This window comes from Pristiophorus japonicus, chromosome 18, assembly GCF_044704955.1.
Source record: "Pristiophorus japonicus isolate sPriJap1 chromosome 18, sPriJap1.hap1, whole genome shotgun sequence".
In the NCBI taxonomy this organism is placed as follows: Eukaryota; Metazoa; Chordata; class Chondrichthyes; family Pristiophoridae; genus Pristiophorus; species Pristiophorus japonicus.
The window spans coordinates 41,499,735-41,521,290 of NC_091994.1; the positions used below are offsets into that span (position 1 = coordinate 41,499,735).

Consider the following 21,556-nt stretch of genomic DNA (forward strand, 5'->3'; position numbering starts at 1 on the left):
TAAATCTCCAGGGCCTGATAGTCTTAAGGAAGTGGCCCTAGAAATAGTGGATGCATTGGTGGTCATTTTCCAACATTCTATAGACTCTGCATCAGTTCCTATGGATTGGAGAGTAGCTAATGTAACCCCACTTTTTAAAAAAAGAGGGAGAGAGAAAACAAGGAATAATAGACCAGTTAGCCTGACATCGGTAGTGGGGAAAATGTTGGAATCAATTATTAAAGATATAATAGCAGCGCATTTGGAAAGCAGTGACAGGATCGGTCCAAGTCAGCATGGATTTATGAAAGGGAAATCATGCTTGACAAATCTTCTAGAATTTTTTGAAGATGTAACTAGTAGAGTGGACAAGGGAGAACCAGTGGATGTGGTGTATTTGGATTTTCAAAAGAATTTTGACAAGGTCCCACACGAGAGATTAGTGTGCAAAATTAAAGCACATGGTATTGGGGGTAATGTATTGACGTGGATAGAGAACTGGTTGGCAGACAGGAAGCAAAGAGTAGGAATAAACGGGTCCTTTTCAGAATGGCAGGCAGTGACTAGTGGGGTACCGCAAGGTTCAGTGCTGGGGCCCCAGCTATTTACAATATACGTTAATGATTTGGACGAAGGAATTGATTTGCAAGTTTGCAGATGACACTGAGCTGGGTGGCAGTGTGAGCTGTGAGGAGGATGCTAAGAGGCTGCAGGGTGACTTGGACAGGTTAGGTGAATGGGCAAATGCATGGCAGATGCAGTATAATGTAGATAAATGTGAGGTTACCCACTTTGGTGGCAAAAACAGGGAGGCAAAATATTATCTGAATGGTGACAGATTAGGAAAAGGGAGGTGCAATGAGACCTGGGTGTCATGGTACATTTTTCATTGAAAATTGGCATGCAGGTACAGCAGGCGGTGAAGAAGACAAATTGCATGTTGGCCTTCATAGCGAGAGGACTTGAGTATAGGAGCAGGGAGGTCTTACTGCAGTTGTACAGAGCCTTGGTGAGGCCACACCTTGAATATTGTGTACAGTTTTGGTCTCTTAATCTGAGGAAGGACATTCTTGCTATTGAGGGAGTGCAGTGAAGGTTCACCAGACTGATTCCCGGGATGGCAGGACTGACATATGAAGAAAGACTGGATCGACTAGGTTTATATTCACTGAAATTTAGAAGAGTGAAAGGGAATCTCATAGAAACATATAAAATTCTGACGGGATTGGACAGGTTAGATGCAGGAAGAATATTCCCGATTTTGGAGAAGTCCAGAAATAGGGGTCACAGTCTAAAGATAAGGGCTAAGCCATTTAGGACCGAGATGAGGAGAAACTTCTTCACTCAGAGTTGTGAACCTGTGGCATTCTCTACCACAGAAAGTTGTTGAGGCCAGTTCGTTAGATATATTCGAAAGGGAGTTAGATGTGGCCCTTACAGCTAAAGGGATCAAGGGGTATAGAGAGAAAGCAGGAAAGGGGTACTGAGGTTGCATGATCAGCCATGCTCATATTGAATGGTGGTACAGGCTCGAAGGGCTGAATGGCCTACTCCTGCACCTATTTTCTATGTTTCTATGTTTCTATGTTTCTATGTTTCTATGTTTCTAAAACTGGATAGATGGAGAGGCTTATAAACAGCAAGTTCTGGCCTGCTGTGTAAATGGCCAGTCTTGCTGCCAATCATGAAAAATCCCAACATGCAAAACACTGCAAATGCTGGAAATCTGAAATAAAACAGAACATATTGAAACAAGCGGCATCCGTGGAGAGAGGAAGGTAGGGTTAACATTTCAGGTTTCATGATACTTGGTCAGAACCTGAAGGCGTTACAGGTGAACAGTGTATGAGAAGAAACATGTTTCGAATCCCAATGTTTATCCCCCTCCAAAACGTACCATATACTGCAAAGAAAAGTTCAGTGTGTTTGTAATGCAATGACGATAACTGGAGGATTGAAATGCTCCCGTATTTGTGTCTGAAGCTGCAAAGTTGCCATGTTTTAGGATTCAGGCGGGCACCGATACAGCTGAATCTATACAGGCCATCATACAGCCCCGAAAATCAGGTGGAAACTGGGTCACGGGGAAGAAATATTGGCTTTGCTGAGTGGTTTGCATTTATTTTAAAAATAGAGAGCCCACTAAAAAAACAATCTGGTTAAAAAACCACAAGTCTTCCCAAAATCTGTGGCAACTTTCTCATGAACTAAATTGCATTAACGTCTCCTTGCACAGGAGCTTCCTGTGCTGTCCGTGCCACCTCTCATACTCCTGATCAGGATGCATGATACATTTTTGTATGATAGAAACATAGAAACATAGAAAATAGGTGCAGGAGTAGGCCATTCGGCCCTTTTAGCCTGCACCGCCATTCAATGAGTTCATGGCTGAACATTCAACTTCAGTACCCCATTCCTGCTTTCTCGCCATACCCCTTGATCCCCCTAGCAGTAAGGACCTCATCTAACTCCTTTTTGAATATATTTAGTGAATTGGCCTCAACAACTTTCTGTGGTAGAGAATTCCACAGGTTCACCACTCTCTGGGTGAAGAAGTTCCTCCGCATCTCGGTCCTAAATGGCTTACCCCTTATCCTTAGACTGTGACCCCTGGTTCTGGACTTCCCCAACATTGGGAACATTCTTCCTGCATCTAACCTGTCTAACCCCGTCAGAATTTTATATGTTTCTATGAGGTCCTCTCTCATTCTTCTGAACTCCAGTGAATACAAGCCCAGTTGATCCAGTCTTTCTTGATAGGTCAGTCCCGCCATCCCGGGAATCTGTCTGGTGAACCTTCGCTGCACTCCCTCAATAGCAAGAATGTCCTTCCTCAGGTTAGGAGACCAAAACTGTACACAATACTCCAGGTGTGGCCTCACCAATGCCCTGTACAACTGTAGCAACACCTCCCTGCCCCTGTACTCAAATCCCCTTGCTATGAAGGCCAACATGCCATTTGCTTTCTTAACCGCCTGCTGCACCTGCATGCCAACCTTCAATGACTGATGTACCATGACACCCAGGTCTCTTTGCACCTCCCCTTTTCCTAATCTGTCACCATTCAGATAATAGTCTGTCTCTCTGTTTTTACCACCAAAGTGGATAACCTCACATTTATCCACATTATACTTCATCTGCCATGCATTTGCCCACTCACCTAACCTATCCAAGTCGCTCTGCAGCCTCACAGCATCCTCCTCGCAGCTCACACTGCCACCCAACTTAGTGTCATCCGCAAATTTGGAGATACTACATTTAATCCCCTCATCTAAATCATTAATGTACAGTGTAAACAGCTGGGGCCCCAGCACAGAACCTTGCGGTACCCCACTAGTCACTGCCTGCCATTCTGAAAAGTACCCATTTACTCCTACTCTTTGCTTCCTGTCTGACAACCAGTTCTCAATCCATGTCAGTACACTACCCCCAATCCCATGTGCTCTAACTTTGCACATCAATCTCTTGTGTGGGACCTTGTCGAACGCCTTCTGAAAGTCCAAATATACCACATCAACTGGTTCTCCCTTATCCACTCTACTGGAAACATCCTCAAAAAATTCCAGAAGATTTGTCAAGCATGATTTCCCTTTCACAAATCCATGCTGACTTGGACCTATGATGGTGTGAGGTGATCGATTTTGAGAGGAAAGGCAAGGAATGGGAGTAGCAGCTCAATAGAAAGACACTTAAGTTAGTTCTAAAACACCGTTATATGCCATGTTGTGATTTAACCAATCACAAAGGTAACTATGGAAATAATCATGGTTTGGGATGCCTAATTCTTCCTCCTGAAGTTTTGAGTAAAAAGGTAAGTCTGTTGGAACTTGATCAAAGGATGTAATAGACTGCTAGGACACATTGCCAGGGAAGGCTATTGAATCAAACAATATGAGCTGGTCCTAAAAATAAGTGGATCAGTTCCTGGGATGAGAATAGATTGAGGGAGATGGTGATGAGTGAGGTTAAGATCAAGCAAAATGGTTTTTATTTGTTATGTCTAGCGTTTTTTTTTTATGTTCCTGAAAATTATGTTCTTGTGTGTGACAGCAGGGGCTCACGATTCCTCGCTACACCACCCAAAATCAGATGAAAATTAAGGAAAATCAGGCAAGGAGGTCTATCAGCACATCAATGCCCTGACCTAGATTTTCCTCACCCCTCCCCAGTAGTCAAGGCCACCAGCCACACTTTACAGCCTGGCTCCTTGAAAATGACAATGGGGAGACGGTTCCTGGGAGCTCCTCCAATTTCCCTGCCTTGCACTGCAGTCCAGGGACTAAAACCAAATCAAACCTGCGATCTTCAGGGCTGTTCAGCCCCTTTATGTGGCCTCTTCTCTTCAGGTGCTCTGGCAGGGGAGGGCGAAATCCAGCCCTAATACTCACGACCGCAAATGGAGCAAAACAGAACGAGAAATAATCTATGAATGGCTTCTTATTGAGGGAAAATATAACAGCCCCAATGCTGCTTACAATTGAGTTTTTGTCTGTTCTCAACAAGCAAGTGAGTCGTTTTTCAGCATGCAATTAATCGTACAAAGCTTGCCGAGTCTAACAATGGATCACGGGCTCAGTTGCACAGACTGTAGATGGAATACCTCTTCAGGAAATTACTTTAAAGATTTTAAATAAAACATTTCCGACAGTTGGAAATACTGCCGGAAAAGTAAGACATTATCTGTCTCAAGTTTCTTTCTGAGTGCTATTTTAAGCCTCCAACTGACCATTCGCCATGTGACAGCCTTAACAATGAGTGTCGGCAGGTTATTTGACCCTGACGGCATCACAGCTGTGCCTTTTCTCATCCAATATCCACACTCCCAGCAAGGTCATTGGATAAGGAACAGGAACTGGAAGCTTGGCTGTTTTTTTTTTTGTTTTCTCATCCTATCCCAGGGAGACTGACGCTAATTCCAGGGCTCTGACTGCTGCCCCGACTGAGATCGGCTGACTCAGTGAAGAAAAGCATGTTTGTGCTTGGTTCGTTCAGTGCCACACTGGGTACTTTACTCACTATTCCTCACAGGGGAAGCCTTATAACCCTGAGCTTTAACAGTCCAGTAAACAATGAAGCTTAATAATACTTGTATTTATATAGCATATTTCGCATTGAAATGTCTTGATGAGGTTTTACATAATTAATTGTTATGTTGTCAAACAAAGCAATCAGTTTTCACCAGCAAAGTCCCACAAGCAGCAATGGAATAAATAACCAATTAATCTGTTTTGTGATGATAAGAGGAAGAAATATTTACCAAGAACGACTCCCTGCTTTTCCTCTAATTATAGATGTTTTACATCCATCTAGAATGACCATAGGAATGGGCAGATGTCACATGTAAAGGACAGCACCTCTCACAATATAGCACTGTCCCCATACAACATTGGAGTCTCAGCCTAGCTTTGTGAACTCAAGGTCTAGAGGGGGAGAGGAACCATTAACTTCGAGCCATCATCATAGGCAGTCCCTCGAAGCGAGGATGACTTGCTTCTACGTCAAAAAGGGATGAGTTCATAGATGTTTCAATGTTCCAGATCCAGAACTAATATTCCAGATCCTGAACTACATCGTGAAGGGTGGAAGATGCCCGTGCGTGGATTTTTTTTAACAAGTGGTGGCCGTTGCACACCAGCCACCACACGGGCGTGACAGAGCTAGGTCTTGGCCCAGTGGCAAGGATTAACCAAGACGACTGGAGACCAGGTCTGTTGCATGGACCCAGCCTCGGAAATCGGCACGGTCCCAGCCTGCAAGACCATCAGCAGGCCAGGGCCATTGGAGGGAGCAGCGTGCGGCAGCACACCACTGCAGGGAGCAGCGTGCAGCGGCATGCCACTGCAGGGAGCAGCGCGTGCTGCTGCAGGAGGGTGACGGCTACGAAGCCAGGTCGCTGAATGCAGCGCGGGCAAGCATGGCAGGAGGGCTGAAGGAGCGGCAAGAGCTTGTAGATGGAGGTGACAGAGGCCCAGGAGAGGCGAGAGTTCGGGGCTCAGAGGAGGTGAGGGCCCGAGGGCAGCACAAGCCAGCCCACGCTGCGATGTGACTTCTAGCCAGAGGCATGAATGCTACCAAATGAGCCTAGCTGACACACTGAATAAATCGCAGAAGGACATTTTCAACATGATAACATTAAAAAAAACAAGGGATTGATGACAGGCCATTTAACCCTTAACGTCTGCTCCTTCCACGGACCACGTATAATCAAGACAATAATGGACCCTATCCACCCCTTTAATCTCTGGGAAAGATCTGTATAAATACTGCCTAATCTTCCCCCAAATTAATCAAGCTACAATTAACAATATTAAGCCATTTCTACATTTCCGATATTCAGCCTTGGCCAGTCATCCCCCACAGATATCAAGACCATCTGCGCTCAAAGCTCCTTCTCCCACCACAACTCCAACAACACAGGACCTCATCAGTTCCCTTGGAACATTTGGTCATCTCCATCCATATTTATCCCCATCACAGGCCAATTCACTTTCCAACCATATATGTATACAACTCATTTTTGCAGGGGTTAATCATCTCCATCAGTACTTTTGATGATCCTGTTCCACATCTATACTCAGTGGGGAGAAAATTATTTTCAAACCTAGTGGGCCCGAAATTCAGTACCGCTGGAAAGCTGGTGCTCCCCACACCTGTTTGTGGCCATTAGCGCCGAAAATTTTTCATGGCTGTACCACCCCATATTCAGGTCCAAAAGTGAACAAATGTGTTCCAGCGCTAATGACCCCTTCCAAAGTGGAGTTTTCAGCGGTGTGGCTGTCCTAATTTGAGCGTTATCACCACTGAGGAATTCAGCATGCAGGTAAGGGTTCCTAATGAACCAGCTGCTCCCTGGTCTTTGGAAGGAGGTTGGAAGGATGGCTGGTGTTAGAGGTACAAGGAGAGCCAACAGGTTCACTGATGTGGAGCTGAAGACAATGATGGACAGTGTTGAGGACAGCAGAAGAATAATGTTTCCTGACGTGGAGAGACCTGGCAGACAGGCAGTACATAATGCATGGAGGGAGATTGCAGGGGAGGTGTCAGGCACCTACATATATGTGAGGACGCACCCTCCCAGGGAGGTGCTGGCCAGTCTGCACCCGGCCCTTCCAGGGTTGTGTTGGACCAATGCCTCCTAGCTCTGGGGTGATGGGGATCCTCCTCCTCCGGTGCCTCCTCCTCCTCCTCCTCCTCAGGTGGTACTGCTGGCTCGACCTCCAGCGGCTGTTCCCTCATGATGACCAGGCTGTGCAGCATGCAGCAGACCACGACGATTATGGAAACCTGTTGAGGAGACTACTGCGGGGTGCCACCAGAGCGGTCCAGGCACCGGAACCTCTGTTTAAGGATGCCTATGCGCTGCTCGATGATGCACCTGGTGGCACAATGAGCGTCATTGTATGCATGCTCTGGCGCTGTCCTGGGGTCCGCAATGGAGTGAGCAGCCTAGTGGATATCCCTTGTCCCCAAGCAGCCAACCGCAATCCTGATTTGGGCCGGTGAAGATGGTGGGCACATTGGTCTGGCGCAGAATGAACGAATCATGGCTGCTGCCTCCCTTGCCCGCTGCCTGTCTGCACGGTGCTGATGGTGATGCCTTCTCCTGCGTGCCACCCTACTTCTGACCAGGTGTACCAGGTGTCGCCCTCCCAACACTCCTCCCATCCTCAGGGTGAACCCTGCCAGGCAGGTCTCTGCAGCCCACAGGCCTCCACTAAAGAGTCACACCTGAAAGTTGTACAAAAATATGCGCAAACCTCTGAGCAGCACTCAGCAGGTTTAATGCAGCCAAAACAATTAATAAAACTATATGAATAGCTAAATACTGCAGATGATGGAATATGAAATAAAAACACTAAGATTAATAAAACTATTTCCCTACCAAATGGCCCCGATCGCGGCAATGCTGCAGTGGTGTCGCGTTCGAGCACTGACTCGAATACCTGGCAGGGGCACTGCCGAGAAAAATCCGACCTTTTTTATAGGTGAAAATCCAGGTGGTGGCCACTTTCCAGTGGCCCGGCTGCTGCTTCCCTCACTGCACGAAAATCTTCCTTTACTCCGGCTTCACCCATTGTTTCCAGCAGAAGTGCGCAGTGCTCAAATCCCCTCCGAGCTGAATATGGCTCGGGGAGGGAAAAACACCCGACCGCAGCAGTCCATTGATATTTTTGATCAGCCGCCCAAATCCCGAGGTAGCCGTCCCTTTGGGGACGGTGAATTTCGGCCCCAGTATCCGTGATGTTGCTTAAACCTACATCTTCTACTTCCATGTCATTTCGTTATGGGTCCATTATTTAAAGTAAAATAATCTGCTTATATCTACAGAAAATGCTGTGTTTCGAGCATTTTCTGTTTTTGTTTCAGATTTCCAGCATCCAAAGTGTTTTGATTTTGCTTATACCTACATCGTCCATGTCTTTCAGCATTTTAAAGATTTGTATTGTGCCTCCTCTCAATTTTTTGTTCCTCAGTGAATGAAACATGTGCGTATCTTCTCATAACTTGGGAGTCCCAAATATTGAAATCAGCCTTATCACATCATTGTTTGTGACAGAAGATAATCATATGAGAACTTGCTGAGAATAGTTGTATGATACCCTTATTTGTACATTTGTCTGCTGTGCTACCCCAGACTAGACTAAGCATTGTATAGTTAGCAGATTCTGCAGCGTATAAAGTAGAGTTGCTGGACATTCTTAAACATTACACAATGGGCTTTTTTTGTTTTTAACCCTGCTATGTGGACCTGTTTTATTGCTTTGTTGATCTCCTAATTGAAGCCCATCTTTTGACCCTTCTTCATCCCTTTCATTGTTCATCACAGTGTGTGGGTCCATTGTTTAGGCTGATGATAACATGATAACAACAAAAACACTCGCTGTCGCTAACCAGATTGCTCTCTATTGTGTTACTCCCAGAATTCCTGGACAAAACGTAAATGAGAGAGATAATATTCAGCATTAGGTATTTACCAGTAATCATCTCTCAAAGTGATGCCATGATAAGATGTATAAATCCTGAAAGCTATACAAGACTTTTAGAATTCTTGAATTATAGATAGCATTGAGTGCACCGGAGACCTTGACTTCCATGTAACTCGTATCTCTGTGCTGTATTTCTATCCAGATGTTCTGAGAGATATTTTTCCTCCCTTTTGTCTGTAGTTTATTTGCTTGAAACTATTGGGTTTTTTCTGCAAAATGTGGAGGACGATCCCATATAAACTTTTGGGAGGACGGTTATGAAAAATAAATGGAAAATGTCATTGAAATATAACAGCTCAGAATTAATGTATCCGTTGCTTCCAAGATGATGAAATAGCATTTCTGAGCTGGTATCGGGGCTTTCATTTCTGAACAAATTTACAAAACGATTGGCTCCAAACCTTCAAAACCGTTGATTGTAATAGAGCAATTTAACGAAAGCTATCCTGAGGGAAGAAGATACTGATCGGGTTTCATACCAATCTCTCATAGAACAAAATGATGTAGCATGCAGGGAAGGTAACAAATGTAATCCGGCTGTTCAAGAAAGAAGGGAGAGAGAAAACAGGGAACTATAGACCAGGTAGCCTAACATCAGTTGTCGGGAAATTGCTAGAATCTATTGTTAGGGATGTGGTAACAAGGCACTTAGAAATGATCATATGATTGGGAGAGTCAACAATGATTTATGAAAGGCAAATCATGTTTGACATTTGTTAGAGTGTTTTGAGGTTGTAGCAGTCAGATATGGGGAAACCAGTAGATGTAGTGTATTTGGATTTTCAAAAGGCAATTGATAAGGTGCCACACAAGAGGTTATTGCACAAAATTAGGGCTCATGGGATTGGGGGTAATAAATTAGATCAGCCATGATCTTATTGAATGGTAGAGCAAGCTCGAGGGGCCGTATGGCCTACTCCTGTTCCTATTTCCTATGTTCTTATATATTAGCATCGATTGAGGATTAACGGAGAGAAAACAGAGAATAGGAATAAATGGGTCATTTTCGGGTTGGCAGGCAGTAAATAGTGGGATACCGCAAGGATCGGTGCTTGGGCCTCAGCTTTTTGCAATGCCTATCAATGACTTAGATGAGGGGACCGAATGTAATGTATCCAAATTTGCTGAAGATACAAAGCTAGGTGGGAAAGTAAGCTGTGAGGAGGATGCAAAGAGGCTGCAAAGGGATATAGACAGGTTAAGTGAGTGGGCAAGAACATGGCAGATGGAATATAATGTGGAGAAATGTGAGGAGAAATAGAAAAACAGAGTATTTTTTAAATGGTGAGAGATTAGTAAATGTTGGCATTCAGAGGGACCTGGGTGTCCTTGTACATTAATCACAGGAAGTTAACATGCAGGTACAGCAAGCAATTAGGAAAGTAAATGGTATGTTAGCTTATATTACAAAGGAATTGGAGTATAAGAGTAAAGACGTCCTACTACATTATATAGGGCCTTGGCTAGACCACACCTGTGAACTGTTTTGGACTCTTTACGTAAAGAAGGATATACTTGCCTCAAAGGGAGTGCAACAACGGTTCACTAGACTGATTCCTGGGATGAGGGGATTGTCGTATGTGAAGAGATTGAGTAGACTAGGCCTATATTCCCTAGAGTTTAGAAGAATGAAAGGTGATCTTATTGAAACATATAAAATTCTTTAAAGGGCTTGACAGGGTAGATGCAGGGCAGATGTTTTCCCTGGCTGGGGAGTCTAGAATTAGGGATCATAGTCTCAGAATAAGGGCTCAGCCATTTAGGACTGAGATGAGGAGAAATTTCTTCACTCAATGTGTTGTGAATCTTTGGAATTCCCTATCCCAGAGAGCTGTGAATGTTCAGTCATTGAGTATATTCAAGACAGTCGATACTTTTTTGGATACTAAGGGAATCAAGGGATATGGGGATAGTGCAGGAAGGTGGAGTTGAGGTAGAAGTTCAGCCAGGATCTTACTGAATGGTGGAGCGGGCTCGAAGAGCTGAATAGCCTCCTCCTGTTTCTATTTCTTATGCTGTTATGTTCTTTGTACATCAGATCATTAACTTACTTTTTAAAATAAGTTTCTCCCCATCATTCAATGCGCTGGAGTATAGTTCCAGAGTCAACTTCAGTCCTCCAGAAGCTCATCCCAAGTGACAATTCTTCATCTGAAAGCCTAGACAGTATATGTAGTGGGGTATTTGACTATAGAGGGTATCACAGGCAACTCTCATCCTGTTCTCACCTGTCATGCTCATTCATGTATTTTACGGCAGATTTCACATGATACCAGTTAGGTCATGGAATCATAGCTGATATTTCCTCTCCTGAACCAGGGACGCTGAAGCCATCCAATACTACCCTTGCTGAGCTCAGCAAAATCAACACCAATCAGGGCTCAAACCTGGGATCTTCCCCTCTGTACATCACTTGAGGTTATCCCCTCAACTGATTGCCTGAACCATTTAACGATTTGTGGAATGGGATCCCCAGTGACTCTAGAAATTCAATTGCTGAGTAGCTGACCCATGAAGACCAAGAGAAATCCAGCGAATATGGCCTGCTGACTATTTCTGCCCAACCCAATCGAACCCAATCTCTGTCCAATAACTCCCCTTTTACCTCCCTGCTCCTCTCTGTAGAATGATCCCACTTATCTGAGGATGAAGTAGAAATAAAGAAAATACAGCCATTTTGATGTAACTAACGTCTACAAGTTACGAGAAGCAGCCCCTACAATCCAGACTGTTGTAACTTTCTTTTCACTAACTTCCTCAGATTTGGGAGCATTTTCACCAACAGGTGCAGAGAGGACAGAGGGATATTGATCGGGTCAGTTAAAGAGGCCAGCCAGATTGGCCATTGAGATGGAATGAGGATTGGGTCACACAGAGAAGCTGATATGAGATTTACATTGGGTGTGATTGGGCTCAGTTGGGCAGAAAATCTGGCCGAGAAAAAGGTTAAGTTAGGCAGAGAGGCTGGTTGAGAATTTGGTTAACCAGAGAGATTGAACGGGCCAATGAGGCTGAGTGGGCTGGCCATGGCAGCACTCATAGATGTCTTGTTTTGGAGCCTTTAACCAACCAAGCTAATGACCATCATAGAATGATACAGCACAGAAGGAAGCCATTCGGACCATCGTACCTGTGCCAGAAGCAATACCTAATAGACCAGTTACAGGTTCAACCTCCAAAATCCGGAGTTCCAGAATCCAGAATGTTCCAGAATATGGACACTGGGCCGATCTGTGGCAGGGTCTTCTGGAAACCGGAAAATGTTCCGATATCCAGACTCCCCCGCCTCGGCGAACCGACTTCGCCCGGCCCGACTTCACCCGCCCCAACTTTGTCATGACTTAGCCTGCCCCGATTTCACACTGCCCGACCTCGCCCCGGCCCGACCTCGCCCCGCCCCGACCTCGACCCGGCCCGACCTCGCCAGCCCCGATTTCGTGCGGCCCGCCCCGGCTTCGCGCCGCCCCGACCTCGCACGGCCCGACCTCGCCCCAGCCCCCCTCCCTCCCTCCCCTTTACCTCGGCTGCCCAACCCCACCTACCTCGGGTCAGACAAAGAACTCCTCCACGGTGGCAGACCCCACCCGATCAGGTCCTCTTCGGCGGGGCCTGCGCAAACATCTCCACGGTGGCGAGGCCCCGCTCGAACACTCGAACAACTCATCGACGAGCACTCCCCTCCCCATTTCTGACGTTCCAAAATCCAGAAATACCCGAACCTGGGCTCAGGTGTTTCTGGATTTGTGACGTCAGAAAGACGTTCCAAAATCCGGCAAAACGCAAAATCCGGAACGGCCTCAGTCCCGAGGATTCCGGATTCGGGACACTGCACCTGTAATACCTTTTCACCTCGTCCCTGTTAAAATAAGAGCTATTAAATACATTTTAATATATTTTTATGTATTACTTTAATTTTAGATTTTACAGTCCCCCTTATTTGACTGCAAGTCGATGCCTATCCTCCGTGTGAATTATAGTCAGCTGGGTAAGGTATTGGAAGGTGGCTGTGGAACCATACTTGAGCAATGAGTCAACACCTTCAGGAGCGAGGGAAGTGAAGACAATTGGCAAGAAAAAGATAATAAAGACCTCGGGCTGGATTTTCCAGTCCTGTCCGCCTCTGTTTTTGCCCCTGAGGGGCGGCAATAGTGGCGATAAGCTTTTCCGAGGGGCGGCCAGCTTCCAGCACCCAACGGGAGTTTTCGGGGCCGGTCTCGGCGGGGCGCAGAGCGTTACTGCCCGGAAGAGGCGAGCCCGTGTGTAACGTCCCAGGTTGCAACACTGGCTCGATTTTTGAGTCCTGCTCGAACTGTAGCGCCCCGCAGCGCCCCCTGGTGGGACCACCTGTGAAAATGGGCAGTCCGACCTAGATCGGCTGCAGTGAGGTGAGTAATGTCCACCTCACGTAAGTGTAATTGTTTATTCTCTTCTCTTTCTTTGCGATTTATGCTGTGGTGGCGTGGGCTAGAGATTGGGAATGTTTTTGGTGTTTTTCTCTCCAGGCCTCTCTCAGAGCACTCCCAGGTCGGCTGTTTAGCTCCCGATTTTCCCATCAACGCCTCACTCAGCTCTCTGCCCCAGCTGCCCTATTTTGCTGACTAAGGCGCAAACTATTCCTGGGTGCAAACTTTACTGTCCTGCCACCATTACCGCACCATAATGAGCAAAGCTGAAAAAACAGCCCAAAAGGTTTTAGGAATCTTCTCATTTGTAAGTTTTCTAAATCTCTCTGGCATTAAATTGACAACAAGACCGATTCTTTTAAAACAATTTGGAATAAGTTTATTAAACACACACACATGCACATGGCCTATCAGACAAACAGCAGTTGATTAGTGTCCTACAATTCGCCCAAATGATCACTGGCCGAAAAAGACGCTAAAGAAAAGCTGCAATCACCTGACCTTAACTCGGCAATACTCGGCACTACCGACGCCATTTTCTAACTCGTAGGATCTGTAGTAAAAGGCTGCTTCAAATGCTTGTGAGGAAAATCAATTTGTGAGTGATGTTAAGATCCTTTTTGACTCTTGCCAATCATCTAATCACATTTGTATCTGTTGAGGACAAATTAAGGGCATTTATAGTGATGGAGCCTGTAATTTCTCAACCAGTATTGATCACTAATCACATGCTGCAGAATAGAGATGAGAGAAGGTATATTGAAGAGCATTATGTGCCAATCAAAGAGATGGCATACTGCTATGGAGGAGGAGACGTTACACCCAACGCATTTACAACGATAAGCGATCATACCTGGACTTGTCTGATAACTCGTGCGTTAGGAGGCTGTGCTTCCGAAAAGGGAGATCTACAGCCTACCAGCACCATCAGGACCACACTGCCCGTTGAGGTTAAGGTTACTGCGGCACTTTCCTTCTATGCATCGGGCTCCTTTCGGGCCTCAGCTGGCGACATTTGCGGTATCTCTCAGCACGCCACACATTGCTGCATTCGACAGGTGACTGAAGCCCTTTACGCACGCAAGATGGACTTTATAAGCTTCCCTATGACCAGAGAGGCACAGACTGAGAGAGCTTTGGGGTTCTCAAGAAAAGAAAACTTCTCCAAGGTGCAGGAAGCAATAGACTGTATGCACATCATCCTGTGAGCACCTTTACAGGATGCAGAGGTGTTTCAGAACCGAAAGGGATTCCACTCCATGAATGTGCAGCTCATTGTCGACCACAAGCAAATAATCATGGCAGTAAATGCAAATTTTCTAGGGAGCATCCATGATGTGCACATTTTGCGTGAGAGCACTGTCTCTGAACTCTTTAAGAGTCAGCCACAAGGTCACTGCTGGATACTGGGAGATAAAGGATATGGCCTTTCCAGCTAGCTCATGACACCCCCCTGCGTAAGCCCTAGACGGAAGCCAAGAAGTGCTGCAATGAAAGCCATATTGCTGCACACCATATCGTTGAAAAGACAATTGGAGTGCTTAAGCAGCGCTCCAGATACCTGGATCACTTAGGAAGCAACCTACAATAACACCCTGAGCAGGTCGCTGAGTTCATTGTGGTGTGCTGCATGTTGCATAACCTAGCTATGAGGAGAGGACAACAATTGCCAGATAGGACCGCCAATCCACCTCAGGAGAGAGGGGAGGCAGAAGAGGAGGAGGAGGACGAGGACCTCGGGGAGGACAAACAGCCTGGCGATGAACCCATGCCCCCATGCCACCCCCCCGCAACACTGCAAAAGCCCCGTGGTTTTGAATGAGAGCACTGTCTCTGAGCTGCAAAACTCTTGCGTCAGCAGCTCATAAATGAACGCTTTGCATTGGTGACAGTTACAGTTGTGTTACGTTTCATCCTTGCCTGGCCTGGCCATTGTTTGCAACCCTTGTATTGATGCTTTACCATACGTTATTAGAAGACACTTCAGGACAATTGTAAAAAATAAAAATGTTTAATAATTGAAAATGAATGTGAACATTTTTTGAACAAACATATATAACACCCCCCAACCCCCAACAGTCAACAACATTTGTAACACAACAATATAACAACACCCTCCCACCATCCTCAACAGTGAACGTTCAACAAAAATGTATTTTTAATAACAATAACAATATCCAGCAACTCCCGCTACCTGTGGCCTCACTTCCCTCCTGCACCTTGACCCCTCCTTATATTAATCTCCTGTTTCCCAGTAACTCCCCGAGTAATGGGACCAAGATGTCTTGCATCAGGGCACCTCAAGGCCTGCTGCTGTGGTGGGGTTGTGGAAGAAACGTCTTCTGAGTCAGAAGGAAGTTCTTCCTCCTGTCTTGCATCTGTCGTGGTGTTTGGTGGGACAGCACCTCAGGGTGCAATGCCGTCTCCCAAAACTATCGCAAGCCGCAAGGCATCGACAGAGTCGGTCGTTCGCCCCATTGCCACAACTATCCACTCAATGCCCTCCGTTATTCATGCAGACAGTGTGGCAATGTTGCCGGTCAACCCATCAAACGCCTGGAGGAGCTCTTGAGCTATGTCGATGCTTGCCCTTGACAAAGAGACCATGTCCTCATTTGGATCTGCCCATCACAGTGCATGCCTACCTCAGCGACTGAACCTCCGCGGGGCCAGCGTGGGCACTGGACGCCTTGGAGTGGCCTGCTGTAAGCCGCTTGGCCCCACTACTTCATCTGTAGATGATGACGTGGCTGCAGGCACCACAGATGAGAACTGGTCATCTTCCTCCTCCTCTGATTCCTGTTCCTCACCTGTGGTGATGACCACCTGCAGCGGCAAAGGGGATGTTGCAGGGGCCTTCCTTTGCGCCTCGGGAGTCTGGGTAGCTGCAAAACTTAATTGAGGTTATTAAAAGAGAAGGGTAGACATGAGAATGCTTGCGCTGCGCAGGCATATGAACGAGGAGCAACAGTACAGCAATACATGTGAACGAGAGACATTACATATGATTAAATCATATGGTTGTAAATATATGGAATTCTCTATGCCCGAGAGAGCTGTGGAGGCTGGGTCATTGAATATATTTAAGGCGGAGATAGACAGATTTTTGAACGATAAGAGAATAAAGGGTTATGGGGACCGGGCAGGGAAGTGGAGCTGAGTCCATGATCAGATCAGCCATGATCTTGAATGGAGGAGCAGGCTCGAGGAGCCAAATGGCCTACTCCTGCTCCTATTTCTTATGTTCTTATGTTCTTAACCTGAGAGTAGTACAGAAGCTACATGCATAACATGACATTATTCATATATTATAACAAAATGCAATTAAATTACTTTAAATTACCACTGGTTTACCACATTACTCACGGGATCTGCACCACGCTGGGTGGCAGAACGATTAGGGTGCCCACTAGTGCTGCGGCACATTCCTCCAAGTCGGTGAGCGGGTGCAGCTCAGCAGGCCCTCTTCCGGTTCGCCTCTGCTCTGCCTGATTCTTAGATATCTTCCTCTACAAACGTGACAAGAGCATGGCATAAGCTAATTGACTAGGTACTATTACGGAAAGACAACAGATTCTAACGTTATATGCTGATACGATTTGTATCCACAATGGATGCATGGTTATAACATCTACATTCAGAGAAAATAAGAGAAAATATTTAATAAGATTGTGTTTAGGAATTAATGCTTGACACCAAACATCTTGCGTAAAATCTCCAGGAATGGCCCCATCCACAGGCCATGCTATTCGGCACCTGAGGGGAGGTAGACGGTTTATTTAAATCGATGGAGGTTCCCGGGGGGAGAAATCAGGACCGCTGGTGAGCTCGGCAATGACAGGAGTGTAATGGGAGGGGGCACCTTGTCCATGGGCTGTGCTTGTGCTCGGAGATCTCCGTGTGGCCAGAGCTAATGTCCCAATGTGTCCCAGGGCAGACACTGAGCCAGGACAGCTCTCCCCTAGTCCAGGCTGAGTCACTGTGTGAGTGACAGCAGCCGGAGAGACTCACACAGTCTGGGTAAAGGTGACCGGACCCCTCAGTGCTCAGTCTTGCCCCATCCACCAACCTAACCAAAAAGGAAACGGTGCCCAAGTTAACGACTTGCTCACAGCACACACAAATTTTTCTAAACTAACGTGGCACAAATAGCGAATGTTTGCGGTCTGTCTGTTTCCAGTCATTTCTTTAAATAATAATAATTAATACTGTTCATTAAATGTGAGGCATCTGTGCAAAATTAGATTTAAAGGGCGCAGGTTCCGACCCCAGTCCAAATCTTAGCAGTGAAGCTATGCAAGATTACCCAGTTTAATTACAATCCGGCAGTTTTACATTCTAATTAATTCAGTGGATCATTACAATTTGAAATCTAATAATTTAATACTTATTCTTGCTGAAGCAATCAGGCTGTTCCACCTCTTGCAGCACTGATCTGCCTCACGCCTATCGTGGGCCACTGAGGAAACAATGGCGGCGATATCGTCCCATATTTTTTGATGGGTGCGAGCAAGAGGCTTCCTACTCCTACCCCGGGTTAATTGTCCCCACCGACTTTCCAATTCATTTACGAGGGCCTCATTCGTTTCATCGGGAAAGGCTTTTTCCCTCCTTCTCCCTGACAGCTCCTCCTGCTACACACTTGTATCGTTCGATGTAGTTGAGCAAAAATAATATAAACACATCCAAAATTTATGACTCAAGTTTAAAGAACAGAGACAATACTCAAATTACAACTAAATCAATGATCAACTCAGATGACTGACTGTTTCTCACTCCTTCTCTCGCTCACTCTCCGACTGAGCATGCGCAGATGACCCCTGAACTCCCGAATTGCGGGAAAACTTATTTGCTTAAAAAAAACGCACATGCGCAGAACGGTCGTTGCTATGGACACCAGCCTTGCACGACTGAATACATCGCTAAGGCCCATTTCACATTGCTAAGGCTATCACCCAAAATAAAAAGCCAAAACTAGCGGTCTTTAAAATGGGTGATATTCCAACGATCCTGAAAAATAAAAAAAACACTATGCCGGAAATATTGTCCATTTTTGAGTGATAGCGATCACAGTGGAAAGTCTAGCCCGATATCGTTTCCTGGCCAACTTCTTCCCTCATCTCATTGTAGCACTTGGCTGTGTACAAAATAATTGCTGTGTTTGCCTGTATAAGAGCAATTGCATTTCAAAGCATTTCATTTTATGTGAAGGTCTTTGGAACATCTCGAATGATGTGAAAAGACATGGATATATAGAAACAAGTTCTCTGTTTTCTTTTTACTCCCTCTCCTTGTGTCTTGTCTATCTATCAGACAGGAATTAAATCTTGACTTTTTGAGGCACAATCACCACTTTTTTATCTATATTGTTGTGTGTCTCAAAGACAAACAACTAAAACATCTTGTACCAGAACAGCTTTTGAATTTACAGTAACATTCAAAATGTCTCTTCCTATTTGAATGGATCTCCTTTTCTATTGATTCTTGTTGCGTGGTGCAGAGTGGAATAATCGTTACTGTCAATTACTAGCCCTCACACCAGAATGCATCTCTTCCCTTGTTTTTTGTCATGTGCTTGCCAAGCGTATTTGTTCCAATGACAGATACACATGGCCTTGAAGTTGTATCGTAGGATAGGCACATGCGAATATTAATGCATTTATATGAAGTTCTATCCTTCGCGATGTTAATGGAGCCATTTAAATAAATGACAACATAATAAGTGTCATTTGGACTCGGTTGGTAGCATTTTCAACCCCAGAATCTGACGGTTGTGGGTTTAAATTCCATTTCCAGATATACACATTGACAGGTAGGACTGAATGGGGGTAATTTTGACTTTGTGTGATAGTTGATTTCAATGGAAATAACAATTGGAGGAGATGTAAAACATGCTGTCGATCACTCATTTATCCCTATATACCAGTGCTGTATCTCTGCCTCTCCACTTCTCTCTCTCCTCCTTTATGTAGCTCCTTAAAACTTACCTCTTTGACCAAGCTTTTGGTCACCTGCCCTAATATCTCTTTCATTGACTCAGTGTCAATTTTATTGTCTGATTATGCTCCTGTGAAACACTTCGGAAGGTTTTACTATGTTAAAGGCGCTACATAAATGCAAGTTGTTTTTATTGTTGTTGTCCATGGTATGTATTCAATTCCTTTATATGCTCCTGTAATATATGGGAGTAGAACAAATGAAGGACAGGGACACGATGAGTTGCTGGTCCATGTACTTGCTTTATTAGGCCAGAACGAACTGAGCATGCTCATACCAAACCATGTGATAATACATTACACTGCTTTCCCCCTTAAAAAAATGTATGTATTCCCCTCTCAAATACAACAAAACTATGGTCCCACCTTTCCCAGCATTACATGTACCACATAACAAAAACTCCTGGCTTTTTTTCTTATAAATGAATACAAATCCAGTTTAATAACACAAAGCCTTCCTGATCTCCTGTTGAACCCATTTTCGGGATGTTTTGTTTTGGTTCCGAACTCAAAGACAACCCTGCTTCTATCTCGGACTTGTTTGAACCTAGTACTTCAGTTACTAAAGTCTGAACTGAATCAAACTCATGTAGGTATTCATGATCAAGTGGTTCACGATCATGTCCTGGTTCATCTCTAGCAGAGATCATTTGATCTACATGAACACTTCGGATTTTGTCACCAATTTCAGCCAAATATCTCTTGGTTCCACCATCCCGTTTGTGTGAGCTTGACTTGTCAGTGGGACTGAGAACACTTGTTTTGTTTGAAACTGCATTCTTTCTGATTGCTGTCATAATAACATTTCTGACTCAACTGTTTCTGTTCAACTCTTGAGGCCAAATTCAATTAAACAAGACTCAATGGTGTTCTCAATCTCCTCTTCATCAAGAGTTCTGCTGGGGTATATCCAGTTGTAGTATGTGGAGTAGTTCTGTACTTCAGCAAGAAATTTGCCAAATGTTGCTTCACGCTGAGTCCCGAACAACCTTGCAACACTTGCTCTTTGAGAACTTCTTTCACTATTCTGTCTGAGCTTTCGGGTGCTCCGTTTGAAGCTGGATGATATGGTGGAACGAGAGTGTGTTTAATACCTTTCCATTTCATGAATTCTTGGAATAGAGCAGAATGGAACTGAGGGCCATTGTCAGAAACAAGATCTTCAGGTAAACCTCGACATGCAAAGATAGACCTCAACTCATCTATAGTACGTTCAGTTGAATTATATGAATGCATGTGTTTCACTTCAATCCACTTTGGGTATCTAGAAGTACCAGGAAATAATAATTTGCTTATTCACAGAAGTCGACATGTACTCGCTGAAAAGGTCTACGTGGTCATGACCAGGTCGTAATGGAGTTTTGGGTGGTTTCTTTCTGAAATTTTGGCAAATGCTGCATTTGTTGACAAATGATTTAAGATCACTGTCCAATCCAGGCCAGTAAACAAAGCATCTTGCAACTGATTTCATAAATGACGACCCCTGGATGTTCAGTATGAAGTTCAGCCAGACTTCTATCTCTCAAAGAAGTAGATACCATCACTCTGTTTCCCTTGATATAACCTTGCTCACAAGATGATTCAGTATGACGGTTATGGAATGGTTTCAATTCTGTGTCCATACACTGATCAGTCCATCCATTCAAGGTAATTTCCTAAACTCTTTTCAGTACTGAGTCCTTTTGAGTATCATCTGCAATTTCAGTTTCATTCATGGGAAAGTCTTTGTCAATTGCACCTAGTGTAAAAATCGAACCTTCGCTCCCAACACACAAGTCCTCGGGTGACAACCTGGACAAGGCATCTACAATTGTGTTTTGCTTTAAAGTGTGCTATTCAATCATGTAATCATATTGTGACAACAACACTGCCCAACATTGCATTCTTGATGCAACCATTGCAGGGAAGGCAGATTTGGGCCCTAATATTGCCCGGAGCGGTTTGTGGTTAATTATCAGGGTAAACTTTCTGCCGATCAGGAACTGTTGGAATGTCTTGATTCCAAACACTATGGTGAGTGCTTCCTTTTCAATTTGAACGTAGATTCTTTCGCTCTTTGTGAGTGTTCGTGACGTGAACATGACTGGTTTCTTTTGGCCGTCATCCATTACATGGCTTATGATAGCTCTCACATGCTAACAAGCTCACACTCTGTGTCATAGTGCACAAGTAGAGCATCGCTAGAGAGACT

The 21,556-nt window shown here is 45.0% G+C and overlaps 1 protein-coding gene across 1 annotated transcript in view; it reads left to right on the forward strand.

The window, feature by feature from the left end:
• The window catches only part of sema6bb (sema domain, transmembrane domain (TM), and cytoplasmic domain, (semaphorin) 6Bb), a 454,736-nt gene that overhangs the window by 242,538 nt on the left and 190,642 nt on the right, over positions 1–21,556 (forward strand). The window lies entirely within an intron of this gene.